Below are 15,221 nucleotides of genomic sequence, written 5' to 3'. Positions count from 1 at the left end.
ACCGGAAAACTTAGAAGAGTAAACTGTGCCCGAGATTTTTTTTTAGAGAGCGCGCCGCGCCGCGCCGCTCCGGGAGGGATCATCGTCAGGGTGGGACGGGGGTGGAATTGTCCAGTCACGTGACGAACATAGATCTTCCGTTCCTCAACCCATATTATTTCTACAGTCTTTGTCATTAATCAAAAATTACGGGATGATATACGGAAATGCAGGTTTACTTTGAAATAGTGAAAATGATACTTTTCCATCTACAATCTTCAGATCAAAGGATGCAAGTTCTTACACAGTGCAGCATAATTTGTGCAACAGAAGACATCTCGAATATCGGTTGTCGGAAAAAACATTTTCTCGGGGACATTTTTTTTCCGAATACGCATTCGGTGTATGTCTTCAGCCACCAGGAAGTGGTTAACATAGTAATGTTTTATTACGATAGTAGTACATAAAACAAATTGGTTGCCTGACGTTCTCGGGGGGAAAGTAGCCTCATCGGCTAGAGTCCTCTATTTCACAAACAAAAACAACAATTGCTTCCTTGAAAATTTATCGATCAACCCTTTTCACAGACGTCCAGCTTACCACTTCCCGTCAATGCAGTAAGATAGAATATGTAGTTTTCTCATGGACAATTGGGCGAAAGTTGGGGTTTTCTCAAGGAAAACTGGTCAACTAGTTGGGGAAAAAAGCTCGAAAAGTAATCCAGAAAAAAATCCTGTGTGCAGCCCTCGGAATATGATGGAATATGTTGAATATTATTATGGTTCAAGTGATTATATTTGACCCTGGAATGAAAGTAAGCTCAGAAACAAGTAGATTTTTAGCCCTTCCAACGAGATGGATAGCTCTTGGAAGGGATAGACACTTTTCAGATTACAGCCTGTCCGAGAATTGCGTGGCATCTATTTCGTTTGGGGATTAGGACACATAGCGGTTAAACCTGGAACTTCAACTCGAACTATTCAGAGATTTATTAACTCGCTTTTGATGATATTTGCTGTTTTATGATGCGATTTTTTGTTACCTAGGGAAGAGTTGGCCTAATCGTGCCTTCCACTAATTCGTACAACCCTGATGCCAGCGTTACTAGTAAGAATCAGGAGACCGGCGCAACCGGCATATAACGGAGGTAGACTGATTGCGTCTTTTAAAACATTCAAAGCATAATAGGCATCAACAAGATTTTGGAGAAAAAAAAATCGGAAATTATTATTTATTTATTTTTTTTTGGGGGGGGGGGGGCTATTTGTAAAACGAACATCGTAATGACCTTGACCTTCCTTCCTCCAAAACCGCAAACAGAGGGTGTTTTCCGGTACTTAGGATGTTTTCCGTTATTTAGTGTTTTTCCGGTGTTTTCCGGTGTTCAGTATAAAATGGTGTTTTCCGGTTGTTTTCCAGTGTTTTCCGGTTGTTTTCCGGTGTTTTCCTGTGTTTTCCGGTGTTTTCCGGTATATAGTATGGCCCTCATAAAATTCAGATAAAATGATAATAATGATCACCAAAGCAAGAATTCTATCCTCTAAAACTAATTAATTCCTTACTTTTATAATCTTGCCTACATGCGGACGACGTTGACCTTAAATATTATTCATTGGAATGAGGGGATTCTTGTAAATTTAAAAATATAAATCACGTTATAGCACCTGTTGAAAAACCATTAACATAGGGCTTATTCGAACGCACCCATATCTATTTAGGCATTTTATTAGTTTATTTTATACCGTTATCAAACTATCTAGGTAAAACATATTGGTCAAACTAAATTATCTTGGACCTTCGAAGCAGCATGACATATAGATGTACCTTTCCTGTGTTTAATTTTACTTTGGCTTGTTATCTAAAGAAAGTATGCTTCTTGTTCGTTATGGAGGATTAAAGTTCATTAGGACAGATTCGAGTAAGCAGTTGCTATTAGAGGTTTACACTAAAGTAATTTCTCTGATAGACTTGGGGCAGACGTAAATTCGTATGCGCGGATCTTGTGTTTTCTTTTATGATTTACGATGTAAACAATACGCTTCTGCAATCCCCTTTTAAGTACATAAATCCATCAATGGGGAATCAGTATGGAGGAAGTCTTAAAAAGATATTTCCATTTATTTATGTATAATTCCGGATATATCCCAATCTCAAATTTAGCATGTTCTACTTAAAAGCTTTTATACTTATTAATGTTGAGTATTTCGTTTCGTAGTTTAGTCCGATATATATAGAACTTAGTTAAAATAATTACATGATTAATGAAGATCCATTAAACCAAGATTTTTGATATGTATTTTTATATTTATCTTTATATTGCTGCGATCTAAGATAGTATGAAAATGATTCCATATTATTGGTGAAAATGGGCAGAAAACAAAGAGATATTCTACACTTTCTATAGTGCAAAGTGTGTTATCTACTTTTCTAATTTTGAATAATTTATCATTTGTGAATATAATCCTATGGAGATATTTGTATTCAAAGTTCCTGAGTTTTATTCTAAGACATACAGTGTTTATTATTTTAAATATATTTTCTACGTCTAGATCGCTTAACTCTGTTTCTAGAATGTGTTCCCATTCTTCAATGGCTTTTGGCCTGCTAAACTTTGCTTTTATCCGGCTATCATAAATATCTTTTGAATCTACGTTGTGAAAATTTTAAATAAATTGATCTTTTTCTAAATATTGATTATCGATTTATTTTATCAAAATATTCACTAACGTACCAAATATTATTGTTAAACGGAACTTTTAAAAATATAATTTCATTATTAATCTTTATATTTGTATTATTCCAAATAATTTGATTTTCAGCTTGTGCAATGTTCTTTGTATGCGTAGATTTTATACCAGTTGGCATAGAGGTTTTTATAAAAGGGTGTGTTTAAATTTAGGTTTTTTGGAAAGTTGTAAGCAGGTAATAAATTTCCACCATATTCAGCCATAATGAATTCATATTGTATGAGCCATTATTTTTGTTCTGTATAAGAATATCTCGCTTTATTCTATCAGGTCCGTTCCATATAAATTTGTAAAATATTGAATTTAGTTTTTGAATAGTAGAATCCGATACTGGATTAACAGTTGCCGGATAAAGAATTTTTTTAAATACAACACGTTTTAATTATTTGTATTTTTCCAAATAAAGATTATTTATGTTTATCCCATACTTTTGATATTTGTCTATTTCAGTTATTTTATTTGTAATATTTAATTCACCGGTAATATGAGTGTCTTTTAAAAAATGTGTCCTGAGAATTTTTATGAATTTTTCGCATAAAAATATACCGGTTGATTTTAATTTTTGCATTAAATTCATATCACAGCTATTTAAATCTATCGCCTCTGTTTTGTTAACGTTAATTATAAGTCCCGAAACTAAACCAAAAAGTCTCAATATCTCAAACAAATGTTGTGTAGAGCTAAAATCTTTAATAATGCCGTTATATCGTCAGCAAAAGCTACAACTTTTATGAATTTACGACCAAATTTTATTCCATTTATATTTACCTCGTCTCTAATAGCGTATAATAACACTTCTATGATCAAATTAAAAAGATTGGATGACATTGGATCGCCTTGTCGAACACCCCTTTTTTACCTGAAAAGAAGGGGTTGAAAATCCATTGTTTATTACACAGCAGATGATATTCTTGTAAAGGGTTTTTGTCCATCTAATAAAGTTACGTCCGAAACAGTACGACGATAAAGCTTGTATTAAAAAATCATGGTTTATGTAATCGAAGTATTTTTGGAAATCTATAGCAAAAAGAAAGTGTATTATTTTTTTTGTTTTTTTTGTTTTGAAAGATCAAAGCAGTCGGAAATAAAATGGGTATTTTCATGAATGTGGCGACATGTTATAAACGCGGATTGATTAGGGTGTATTAATTGGTTCAAAAATGGTTTTAATCTGTTAGACAAAACTTTGCTCATCAACTTCACATCGTCATTAACGAGCGTAATGGGTGTCCAGTTAGTTAAGCATGTTCTATCTTTATTACCTTTAAGAATGAGTTTAATAACTGATTGACGTTGTGATGCGGATACAGATTATCCTTCAGAGCTACAGTTTTATGAGTCTATTAATAATACATGAATATTAGGCCACAAATGTCGATAAAAAAAATTGTGATACCATCATTTCCTGGAGATTTATTTATTTTAAACGAGTTTAAGGCCTCCTGAAGTTCGAAGTACTCCATTTTGAATTCAAATAAATCCTTCTGATATTCATTTAGCCTTTCTACAGGTCTAAAATTTGTTATAAAATTATTTTCCTTTTTAAAACACGAATCTCTCAACGCATATATGTTTTTATAAAATAAAAATATTTCATCCGATATTTCAATGGGGTCAAATATTATATAATCGTCTGATTTTTAAAGCTTTTTTTTATTGTAGTAGCATACTTTCTTTCTTTTTCTAACTTTAAAAATAATTTTGTGTTTTTTTCACCGCTTTCATACCAGGTTTGTTTGGACCTAATAATTGCTAATTGTGTCTCATCAATGTAAATGTTGTCTAATCATTGTTTAACCTCGGTATATTGATCATAAAGTTTTTCGATAATTTGTTGTTACTAGGTTTCTGTTTACTGATAAGGGATTCAAGCTCGATCAGTTCCTCAGCTAGGCTATTGTTTACAGCTTTTTAAGCTTTTGTTTCGTTTTAGAATATTCTATAGAAAATTCCTTTATCTTAAATTTAATGAAGTCCCATAAACCATTTTTATTTTGTTTGTCAAAATATTTACTTTCCATATCGGTATAGATGATTTTATCAATTTAGTATATGTTTTGTCTTTTGTTAACGAAGAGTTAAATATCCATAGATCTAGTCTGCGAGGATAATTTGTTATGTTGATATGTATATAAAATTGATGAATGATCAGTAAAAGAAGTTGGTTTTATTGTACATGATTTTATATAATCTTGGAGTTTTTCCGATATGAGCCAAAAATCGATTCGATTTTGTATCAATGACTTCCTTTGTTTTCAAGTAAAACGCTTATTATTTTGATTTAAAATTCTGAATATATCTAAGAGGTTATAATAATTAATTATATTGAATATGAAATTTTGGCCTTTTCGTTTCAGTTTATAATTTCCGCCATATCTATCAAGTTGAACATTTAGGACATTATTAAAATCTCCGCCAATTGCCATTGAGAAGGAGTCCAGTTCACCACATAGCTGCTGTAGATATTTAAATAATCTTGTATAATAAGCGTACCGGTCATTGTCAGATATAGGTTAGTCCCGAAATGACCAAGTCTGTGTCGAGTGGACGTTAAACCCCATTTCTCTCTCTCTCTCTCTGTCAGATATAGGGCTATATGTATTGACTAAAATTACGATATCCTTACAGATACTTATTACTAAAATGTTAAAATAACCCTTTTCATCGGATTGGTTTTTAATAACATTTATGTTGTTGTTACTTTTAAAATAAAAAAAAAATAACTGTCCCCACTGAGTTAGTTCTACCTTGTGAAAACAATATGCGATCAGCCCATTCGCTCTGCCAATCGGTTTCATCGCATACACTGTTGTTGAGTTTCTTAAAGGAAATTAATAGCGCATCATTGTTCGTTTTAACAATGAAATATCTTTTTTCTGTTAAAGCATTTCGAACTCCTCTTAAATTGAAGGATAAAAGTTTAATAGACGTCATTTAATATTATTTAAAAGTAAATAAACAAATTTGAAGCTATGAAGGAGATAATAGGCATGTGTGTAGGAAAGTCCGTGTTGAGAACGTAATTGTATAATTATATGGAATAATAAACATAATAATAATAATAATAATAATAATATATTATTTCTCTGTGCGTTGAATAAAAAGAAGTGCTCTTATATCTAAGAAAATACAATAACATACTTTTTAGTTTTATATATTCCTTATACTTGCATATAAGTTTTAAATACACATGCTTCATCTTCATTGTACGAAATCTAATTGTTGTAGAAAGCATGTCCGTGTGTTCATTTGACAAGGAAAAAAGAGGAAAAATTAAAAAATACAAAGTACACAAAAACAATGGTATAATACATAAACATTGAATGTTTCGGTCATAGTCGGGTTATTATAACAATATCGTACGATGATATTTAAAGTAGACAATTTGGACCAAAAAATGACGATGAAAGTTTGAAGTGATAATACTTAGAGGGTGACCAGTTTAACAATCCGATATAATTTTGATACGAGGAGTGAGTTCATATAGTTGACAATTATTTAGATAATTGGATGTTTACATTTCAATCAGTTAAAAGGAATAAATAACGAAATCAAAAGTTTAAACTGGGATGTTAACCTAATTAGTTAATATTTGAATGGAACTTTTATGTAAATAATTGAGAACTTTTAAGAGATACGCCCATTTTAAATGCATAAATAATGTGGGCATAGTTTTATACATTGATTCTCTTTATATCTTTATTAGTCGTGCGATAAAATAAATGTATAACTACATGTAACTATGTATTGTAAACTAAACAGTGGCCTAAGATAATATTACTCTGTAAAAATCAGACAATATGGAACCAACAAGTAGCATATATGACATTACTTTACAGGGAGATTTTGTCACTGTTTTAAAAATCTAAGCAAACTTATAATTACATGAAGGATAATTGGGGCAATGGCGAATGTATGAAACGATTTGAGGTACTATTCAGTTTTTCATCAACTTAGAGATACATTATGGGCGATTAGATAAAGAGCTGGCAGTTCTTTTTAAAGAACTAACCACTATTATTATTCTTAAATATATTTCAAATGCTAAAATAATACAACATTCTTATTCATGTACGTTAGGATTTAACTAAGCTAAATTAATATAAAACAATTAATATACTAATTAATATATTAATTAATACGATAATGACTACAATTATCTAGTCATGTTTTTATTTTTTTTTAAATATACTATTCAAAAAAAGTAGGGAATATTTGATTTTGGGGGCATAATACTAAAATATGCAAATGACTACGAAAAAAGTCACTATAGAACCTAACAGAAGAAACATTTCCAGTTACATGTGACGCCCAAACGCACCAATAGCTACCGCATGGAATGCAGGTGATGCTTGGGATCATCATGGGGGTCCAACCCAAGATTTGCACGACTCTGACTTTGAATGTTACAGTCATTGTGGCATTGAATTCCAGGGTGGAAACATCAGTTTAATTGTTTTAGTGACCAGAAAACAAATTTTGATATGCGTTGGCTTACCCAAAATGAAAGGTTACGTGCCCTTGGCATGCTACAGATCGGCACAACACAGGCGGTTGTGGCGCGGACGATGAATGTTTCTCAGTCTGTCATAAGCAGGCTATGGTCCAGATACCGTGATACACAATCTGTACAGGACAGACCACGCTCAGGTCGACCAAGGGCGACAACTCAAGCCCAGGATCGATTTATCCGTACCTTGGCCTTGAGAAATCGTGTCATCACAGCAAATCAGATCAGCGCTCGTCTTCAAACAGACACTGGTGTGAGAGTGAGTGGCCAGACGATTCGGAATCGACTGCATAGGGGTCACCTTCGCGCCCGACGTCCTCGCGTGATCCCTTGTTTGAGAGATCATCACATTCAGGCAAGACGTCGTTGGTGTAGGGATCGTCAACACTGGGATAATCGACGCTGGAGAAATGTGATGTTTTCAGATGAGTCAAGGTTCACTGTTGATTTTTTGGACAGACGTAGGAGGGTGTGGCGTCGTCGAAACGAGCGCTTCCAAGACGTTAACGTCATCAGACATGATCGATTTGGGGGTGGTTCTGTTATGGTGTGGGGAGGCATCACTGTTGCTGGAAGAACGGCTTTACATGTTGTTGCAGGGCGTGTTACAGGCCAGTACTACCGGGACAACATCTTGGCAGTCCATGTTGTGCCGTTCGCACGACGTCATGGCCGCCGTTTCATCTTCCAGGATGACAACGCAAGATGTCACAGGGCCAGGATCGTTACAGGTTACCTCCAACAACAGAACATCACCACATTACCTTGGCCAGCACTGAGTCCCGACCTCTCCCCCATCGAGCATGTCTGGGACATGCTTAGACAGAGGTTACGTCAACGTCAACAACGTCCTGCCAATGTCCAAGAACTTGCTGCTGCGTTGCAACAGGAATGGGACAATCTGGACCAAAATGACCTTAGACGTCTCATTAGGAGTATGCCACGTCGGATCAATGCTTGTTTGGCAAACAGAGGAGGATTTACCCGTTACTGACTTGGTTGTGATGCTGTGGTAACTTTGCTGTTTGACCCCGGGTATCAAGTTCCAAAATACTAATTAGCCAGTATGAATAATTAATTAGATTGTAGAAATTTAATCATAAATAATGAACTAAATGAGGAAATAACAAAACTAAATGAACAAATAGAATTAACTATAAATTGACTGGAAGGGATTTTAGGACATGTGCTGGTCTTTGGGGCGGGGTGACGCGGGGCCCCATGCGCGGTACAAATAAAACATTTTGGGAACCCATATTCATATGAACAGAGCAACCGATGACCTCTATGCCCTCAAAGTACCCTGAGATCAAATACCACAAAGTGCCCCGAGGTCAAATATCTCAAAGTCCCCGAGATCAAATACCTCAAAGTGCCCCGAGATCAAATACCTCAAAGTGCTCCAGACCCCTCAAAGTGCCCCGCTTACTACTCTCGACCCAACAGCCAGATAAAAAGATATAACGATGCCTGACTGTATCTTTATATTTTTTAACATTATTTACTGGATTAGGATCTGATTTGCAACTTATCTTTCGTTCATGAATGAATCATTAAATGGATAATTGAGACTATGTCTTTTATCTTACCGACTTTAGTAACGATGATCGAGGTTAGGCCAAAAATTCAATCGCTAAATTCTCGGTCCAGATTAGATCAATTTGACTGAAATTTTCAGTAAATTTTCCTTAGATCCATGGTATTTTTTGTATATCGGTCGAAAGTTCACCTACGACCTCCGATAAACATCCGTTAAAATATCTGTTAAGTACATTATGTAATGTTAACCTTGTTTCAAAAGAACTAACCATTTTTTTTATTTTTCGTAAATATATTTCAAATGCTAGAATAACAAAATCCAACATTCTTAGTGAAGTACGTTGGGGTTTAACTAACTTCAATTAATCAAAACAATTAATATGTTAATTAACAGATTAATTGATACGATAATGACTACAATTATCTAGTCATCTTTTTCTAATACCTGAACGATCTACATTTTCTTTTAATTTTTAGCCACTCAGCAAAACAAAACAAAAACAAAATAAAAACAAATTCTATCTGTTAAAGTATGATCTACCCTCGAAGGTTATTGACATCTCTCTTCCTTCCGCTCTATTTTTACTTTTTACATTTTGATTGTTTAAATCTGAGAATATTCAAGTTCCAAAATATAACAACAGTACTCTATTCTGTCGCGCACGAATCTAAACAGCTAAAAGTGTAAATATTTTTGTTAGTCAAGATAATTAGAAACAAAAAAAGCGTGTATATCAATCTAGTCCCTATTAGCCAGTATGGACGTTAAATCCTGTTTCATTTGTCGTATATAAAACCCAATTTTGGTCGTAAAACTAAAAACTCAAATTAAAAACTGGCATAGAAAGAATACAGAGGTTACTGACATATTTAAATAGGTGCATAATATTTTTTAGTATATCGGTCAAAAGTTCACCTACGACTCCGAAAAACATCTGTTAAATACATAATATAATATTAACCTTGTTTTTAAAGAACTAACTTTTATTTTTCTTAAATATACTCTTCAAAAAAGTAGGGGATATTCAGAAACAATACAAAACTGCGGAAATACGCTGCTGTTTTTATTAGAGGTAACCAGTGTATGTTAATAACAGGCCAATTGCCTACACATGAACATAAACAGTTCATATGGGCGGCTTATCTGACGGACCCATTTCACTCGCAAAGGAGATACACCGTCAAATGTGGAAATGGACGTTTTTGATTTTTGTCTTAATAATGAGTATTTGCTCCACCAATCCTCAGACATTCAGCAATTCGTCGTGGCATGCTCCTAATAAACCGTACAATCACGATTTGGGGCAATCTGACCCACTCCTCTTGCAGTGCCATGGTCAATTCTTGCAGTGTTGTCGGTTGACGTTGACGTCGACGAACACGTCTCCCGATCAAATTAAACGTAACACACTAAAGCAAAGATAAGCTAAACAGTAAATATTATGCAAGAACTGATAGGAAGGCAAACATGGATAGATAAACCAACATGCGGCAGTTTTCATCAACCCTTCCTTGAAGTGTCAAGTTCTTCATCTGTGTCCATAACTATTTATCATATCGCAATCTGTATAGGTATTTGCATTTCAATATCCCCTACTTTTTTTAAGAGTATATATTTCAAATGCTAAAATAAAAACAACATTTTTATTCAAGTGCGTTAGGGTTTAACTAATCTAAATTAATAAAAGACAATTAATATACTAATTAACATATTAATTAATACGTTAATGACTACAATTATCTAGTCATGTTTTTACTTTTAAAACATGTCTCATACCTTAACAACATACGGCTTGTTATTTTTTAACAAGTACGCGAGTTTAATTAACCTCAATTGTACTTAATACTACAAATGACGACACTATTTGATTAGTTAAATCTGAAAATATTCAAGTTCCAAAATATTAATCTAGTCCTTATTAGCCAGTATGTGCTAAATAGTTAAACCTCGTTTCATTTCTCTTATATAAAACCCAATTTCAGTCATGGAATTTAAAAACTCAAATTGAAAACTGCCACCAGATCAGTAAATAATTTCACCAAATTTAAATAAATCAAAATAAATTTTAAAAAAAACAGATAAAAAAATATTGAAAAAGAATAATGAAAAACAAAATTATTAATGAAAATAATTAATTAATGAAAAAAAAATAATTAATGAAAAAAAAGATTAATTAATGAAAAAAAAAAAATTAATAAAAATTAATTAATGAAACAAAATTGATTAATAAAAATTAATTAATAAAAAAATAATTGAATTATGAATAATTCATGAAAAAATGTAATTACATTATGAATAATTAATTAAATTACAGAAAATTAATTATAAATAATCAACTAAATGAGGAAATAACAAATCTAAATGAATAAATACAATTAAATATACAATTGACTGGAAGGGATTTTAGGACATCTGTTGGTCTTTGAGGCGGGGCGGCGACGAAAAAAGACGCGGGGGCGTGGCGATGCGGTGCCCCATACGCGGTACAAATAAAACCTTTCGCGAACCCATATTCAACCGATGACCTCTATGTCCTCAAAGTACCCCGAGATCAAATACTCCGAAGTGCCCCGAGATAAAATACCTCAAAGTGCCCCGATATAAATACCTCAAAGTGCCCCAGACCCTTCAAAGTGCCATGATATCAAATACCTCAAAATGCTCCAGACCCATCGAAGTGCCTCCGTTACTACTGTCGAGGCAAAGCCGCCAAAATCTCGTAAGGATTGTTGTTTTAATGACCCAACTCTATTATCTTCGTCTATACAGTGGAAATATATGTTAATTTCAGAATGTGATAACGTAGCTTCGTTGTAATTAAATATGTACTTAGATCTGTGTATAGTAGGAACCCTTGTGATTAACCGTTTATACAGAACTATATATTTTATTTTTATGATATAAATGTACGTAGCATGTGCTTGTAAATATTCACGTAATTAAAGTGTATTATTTATATTTAAAAAAAAAAAAAAAAAACCCTTTAAAAAAACCTTTAAAAAAAACCCTATGCATCCAGTACAAGAAAGTAGCAATGCAAAAGATGCGATGGTTTGATCTGCGGAAAACCTTTTTTGGCAGCAGTCATGTTCTGTTAAGCTAGTACGTCAAACAAAAGTCTATTTTCAGACCGGTTAGTGTTACCTACCCCTAACGCTAACCCAACCCTTGTGGTATCCAACTCGGTATCTATATATTTGCGACCCCCCCCCCCCCCAACCGGCTTGGAAATTGAAACTCTCGTCAATAAAATTGGCTGTAAATATAACAGCTATCCAAAGAGCACATAAAACGACCATGACGAAATTATATGTACTTAAAGCCAGTGTTTATTATATACACTTACAGCAATTTAATTGAAATACATTGATAATTGATTGTGACATCTTCAACCAAATTCGCAGATATAGACATGCCCCTACTAAACGACTTTGCCAATTATCAAAAACACTCTTAATCACCTTAAACGCCAGTGGCCAAATGCATGTTCGACATGTTTATTCCTTAATTAGCAAATATAACTGTAAATATAACAGCTATCCAAAGAGCACATAAAACGACCATGACGAAATTATATGTACTTAAAGCCAGTGTTTATTATATACACTTACAGCAATTTAATTTAAATACATTGATAATTGATTGAGACATCTTCAACCAAATTCGCAGATATAGACATGCCCCTACTAAACGACTTTGCCAATTATCAAAAACACTCTTAATCGCCTTAAACGCCAGTGGCCAAATGCATGTTCGACATGTTTATTCCTTAATTAGCATCTACACAGCCGGGATGTGTACGCATTAACGCCTCAATGATTCCTTTATCCTTCAATAAAATAAAAGTCTCGATGCGTCATTTTAGCACTTGCAAACCACAATATTATGAAAGATGAATATCAAATATCAGCCCAAAAAGGTTTAAATTCCGTTCCGTATTTACTAAGATCTGTGGAATTGAAATTCCATCGATCTAGCCCACCACCATTTTGTTTAGTATTTACAACTTTACACATGCATATTACACTTTCCCCGCACAGTTTATAATAACTGTTTATTAGAATAAGTTAATATGTTAATCTCAACAAGTAATAGATTAATTAGCACCTGACTGTTTCAGTTCAGTTCAGTTCTTTATTTACTTTGAGTATAAAACTCATCAGTATAGCTATAATTACAAAATTTACATCTTCTACAGTATGTACAATATAACAAAGTAAATAAGTTGAGAGTGGAAATTTAAATTATATATCCACTATAATGTCATCAAAATTAGTAATTTAATATTACAGTTAATTACACTAAACATCATTTAGGTTATAATCATTTAGGCTTTCTACATCCTTTCTAATTCCATTATTTTTGTTAACAAGTCTGATCGACGTATATCGGCATTTGACAAATATTTACCTAGTTTATACAAGTCTTTTATATTACTGGTACTTAGTAACTGAAAAAATTTAAAAACGTTAGGTCTAGTGTAATAATACGGCTTGATGAACTTAATGCGTATATCCTCAAATGACGGGCAAATTAACACGTGGTGAAATTCATCTTTCAGTTCCTCAAGCTGACAAAATGTACATAGTCGTTGATGATGTGGCACTTTAGTATATCGACCGGTTTCTATATATCATTTATGGGCTGATAAGCGTAGACGAATTAAATGTTTTAATAATATAGGCTTTATAGGCTTTAAAAGATAGGGTTGAAGTGTAAAATTTAGAAGACTGGCAGATACTACTATAACAAGACTGTTTAAAGATATCAAATATTCTCTGTTTAAAAATGAACGCTGAATGTTTGTCAAGATTTTGTCACATATACCCCAATCCTAAACAATCTAATTCCTTTTTAAGGTTACAAATCCAGTTATCACTATGATTAAACATGTCAGTTAAACAACATCTAAGTAAGTCGTTTTCAGTAGAAAAAAGTTTAATATCATATTTAAAAATTGTAATTTTCCTTAAGATCTGTAAGGGATATCTACCCAATTCAAATAATAGCATGTCATGATTCGTGGATTGTTTAACACCTAAAATTAATTTTAGGTAATAAAAATGTAGTTTATCAATTTCAGGCGGTTTGTGAAACCCCCAGATTTCTGCACCATAATTTAGTATACTACCAACATAAGTATCAAATGCATACAATGAAGATTTGACATTAAAATAATTCTCCCTACAAGTTTTAATAACTGAGAACATTGCCTTTCTTCCCTGTAATGCTAAATTTTTCTGTGTAGTCAAGAATTTACCATTAAAATTAAGTAAGATGCCAAGATAATTAAATTCATTCACAACCTCTAATTCAGTACCGTTAAAATCCCATTTTTCTTTTCCCGTTATTTTGCCACAATTTCTAAAAATAATAACTTTAGTTTTACTTGTATTTACCCTTAAATCCCATTTATTAGTATATACAGTAAGTGAATCTAACAACTCCTGCAATCCCTTTGGCGTTTCAGAAAATAAAACTTTATCATCGGCATATATAATTTAAATTATATTGATGTAGGATAAGGTAAGTGGTTGACAATTACTAGATTTAAGATGAGATTCAACATCCCTAATATATAATGAAAACAATAAAGGTGATAATTTTTCACCTTGAAACAACTCAGCACTACATGAAAATAGTTCGGATAAACTACCATTTAATTATACAGAACATTTCACTTTACTGTATAGAGAGCGAACCACTTTCAAAAGCTTGCCATCAATACCTGAATGAATTAATTTGTACCATAAATATGATCGATTGATCAAGTCAAAAGCTTTACTATAGTCGATAAAGCAGCAATACAACGGTTTTTTGTTTTTAAGTGTTCTATTTATTAAGGATTGAAAGATAAATATAGCATCAGTCGTACTCAAACCTTTTCTAAAGCCAAATTGTGAGTGTGGTATTAGATTATTTATCTTGTCAAAAGCTACAAGTCTATTATTTAAAATTGTAGTGAAGAGTTTCCCCATACAACTAACTAAAGTAATTTCCCTGTAGCAATCTGGGTTATTGACATTTCCGCGTTTAAATAGAGGAACAATATTTCCTATACACCATGACGTTGGGTATATTCCAGACGCTAGAATATTATTAAATAATATTAGCAGACATGGAATTAGTTTCGTTGAAAACAGTATAAACACCTCATTAAATATTTGGTCAAAACCGCAAGCCTTCTTCGCTTTCAATTTTTTTATATCCTTAAAAATTTCATCAGTATTGATTGGAAAGTCTAAATCCTCATTATAGTGATGAGGGAAATAAATATCATAAGTATTTATAAATTCGTCAATTTCCTTGTTATGTTGCGAGTCATGTGACGATAGTTTAGAAAAATGCTCAAAAAATTATTTTAATTCAATTTTACTTAAGGTTTCGGTCTTTTTCTTGTTAAACAGTTTATGAAATCTCTTTGGATTATTTTTACTTCGAAAGT

This window comes from Patella vulgata, chromosome 4 (assembly GCF_932274485.2).
Source record: "Patella vulgata chromosome 4, xgPatVulg1.2, whole genome shotgun sequence".
Classification (NCBI taxonomy): domain Eukaryota; kingdom Metazoa; phylum Mollusca; class Gastropoda; family Patellidae; genus Patella; species Patella vulgata.
The sequence above is the reverse complement of the archived record's forward strand: the minus strand, read 5'-3'. Positions refer to the sequence as shown.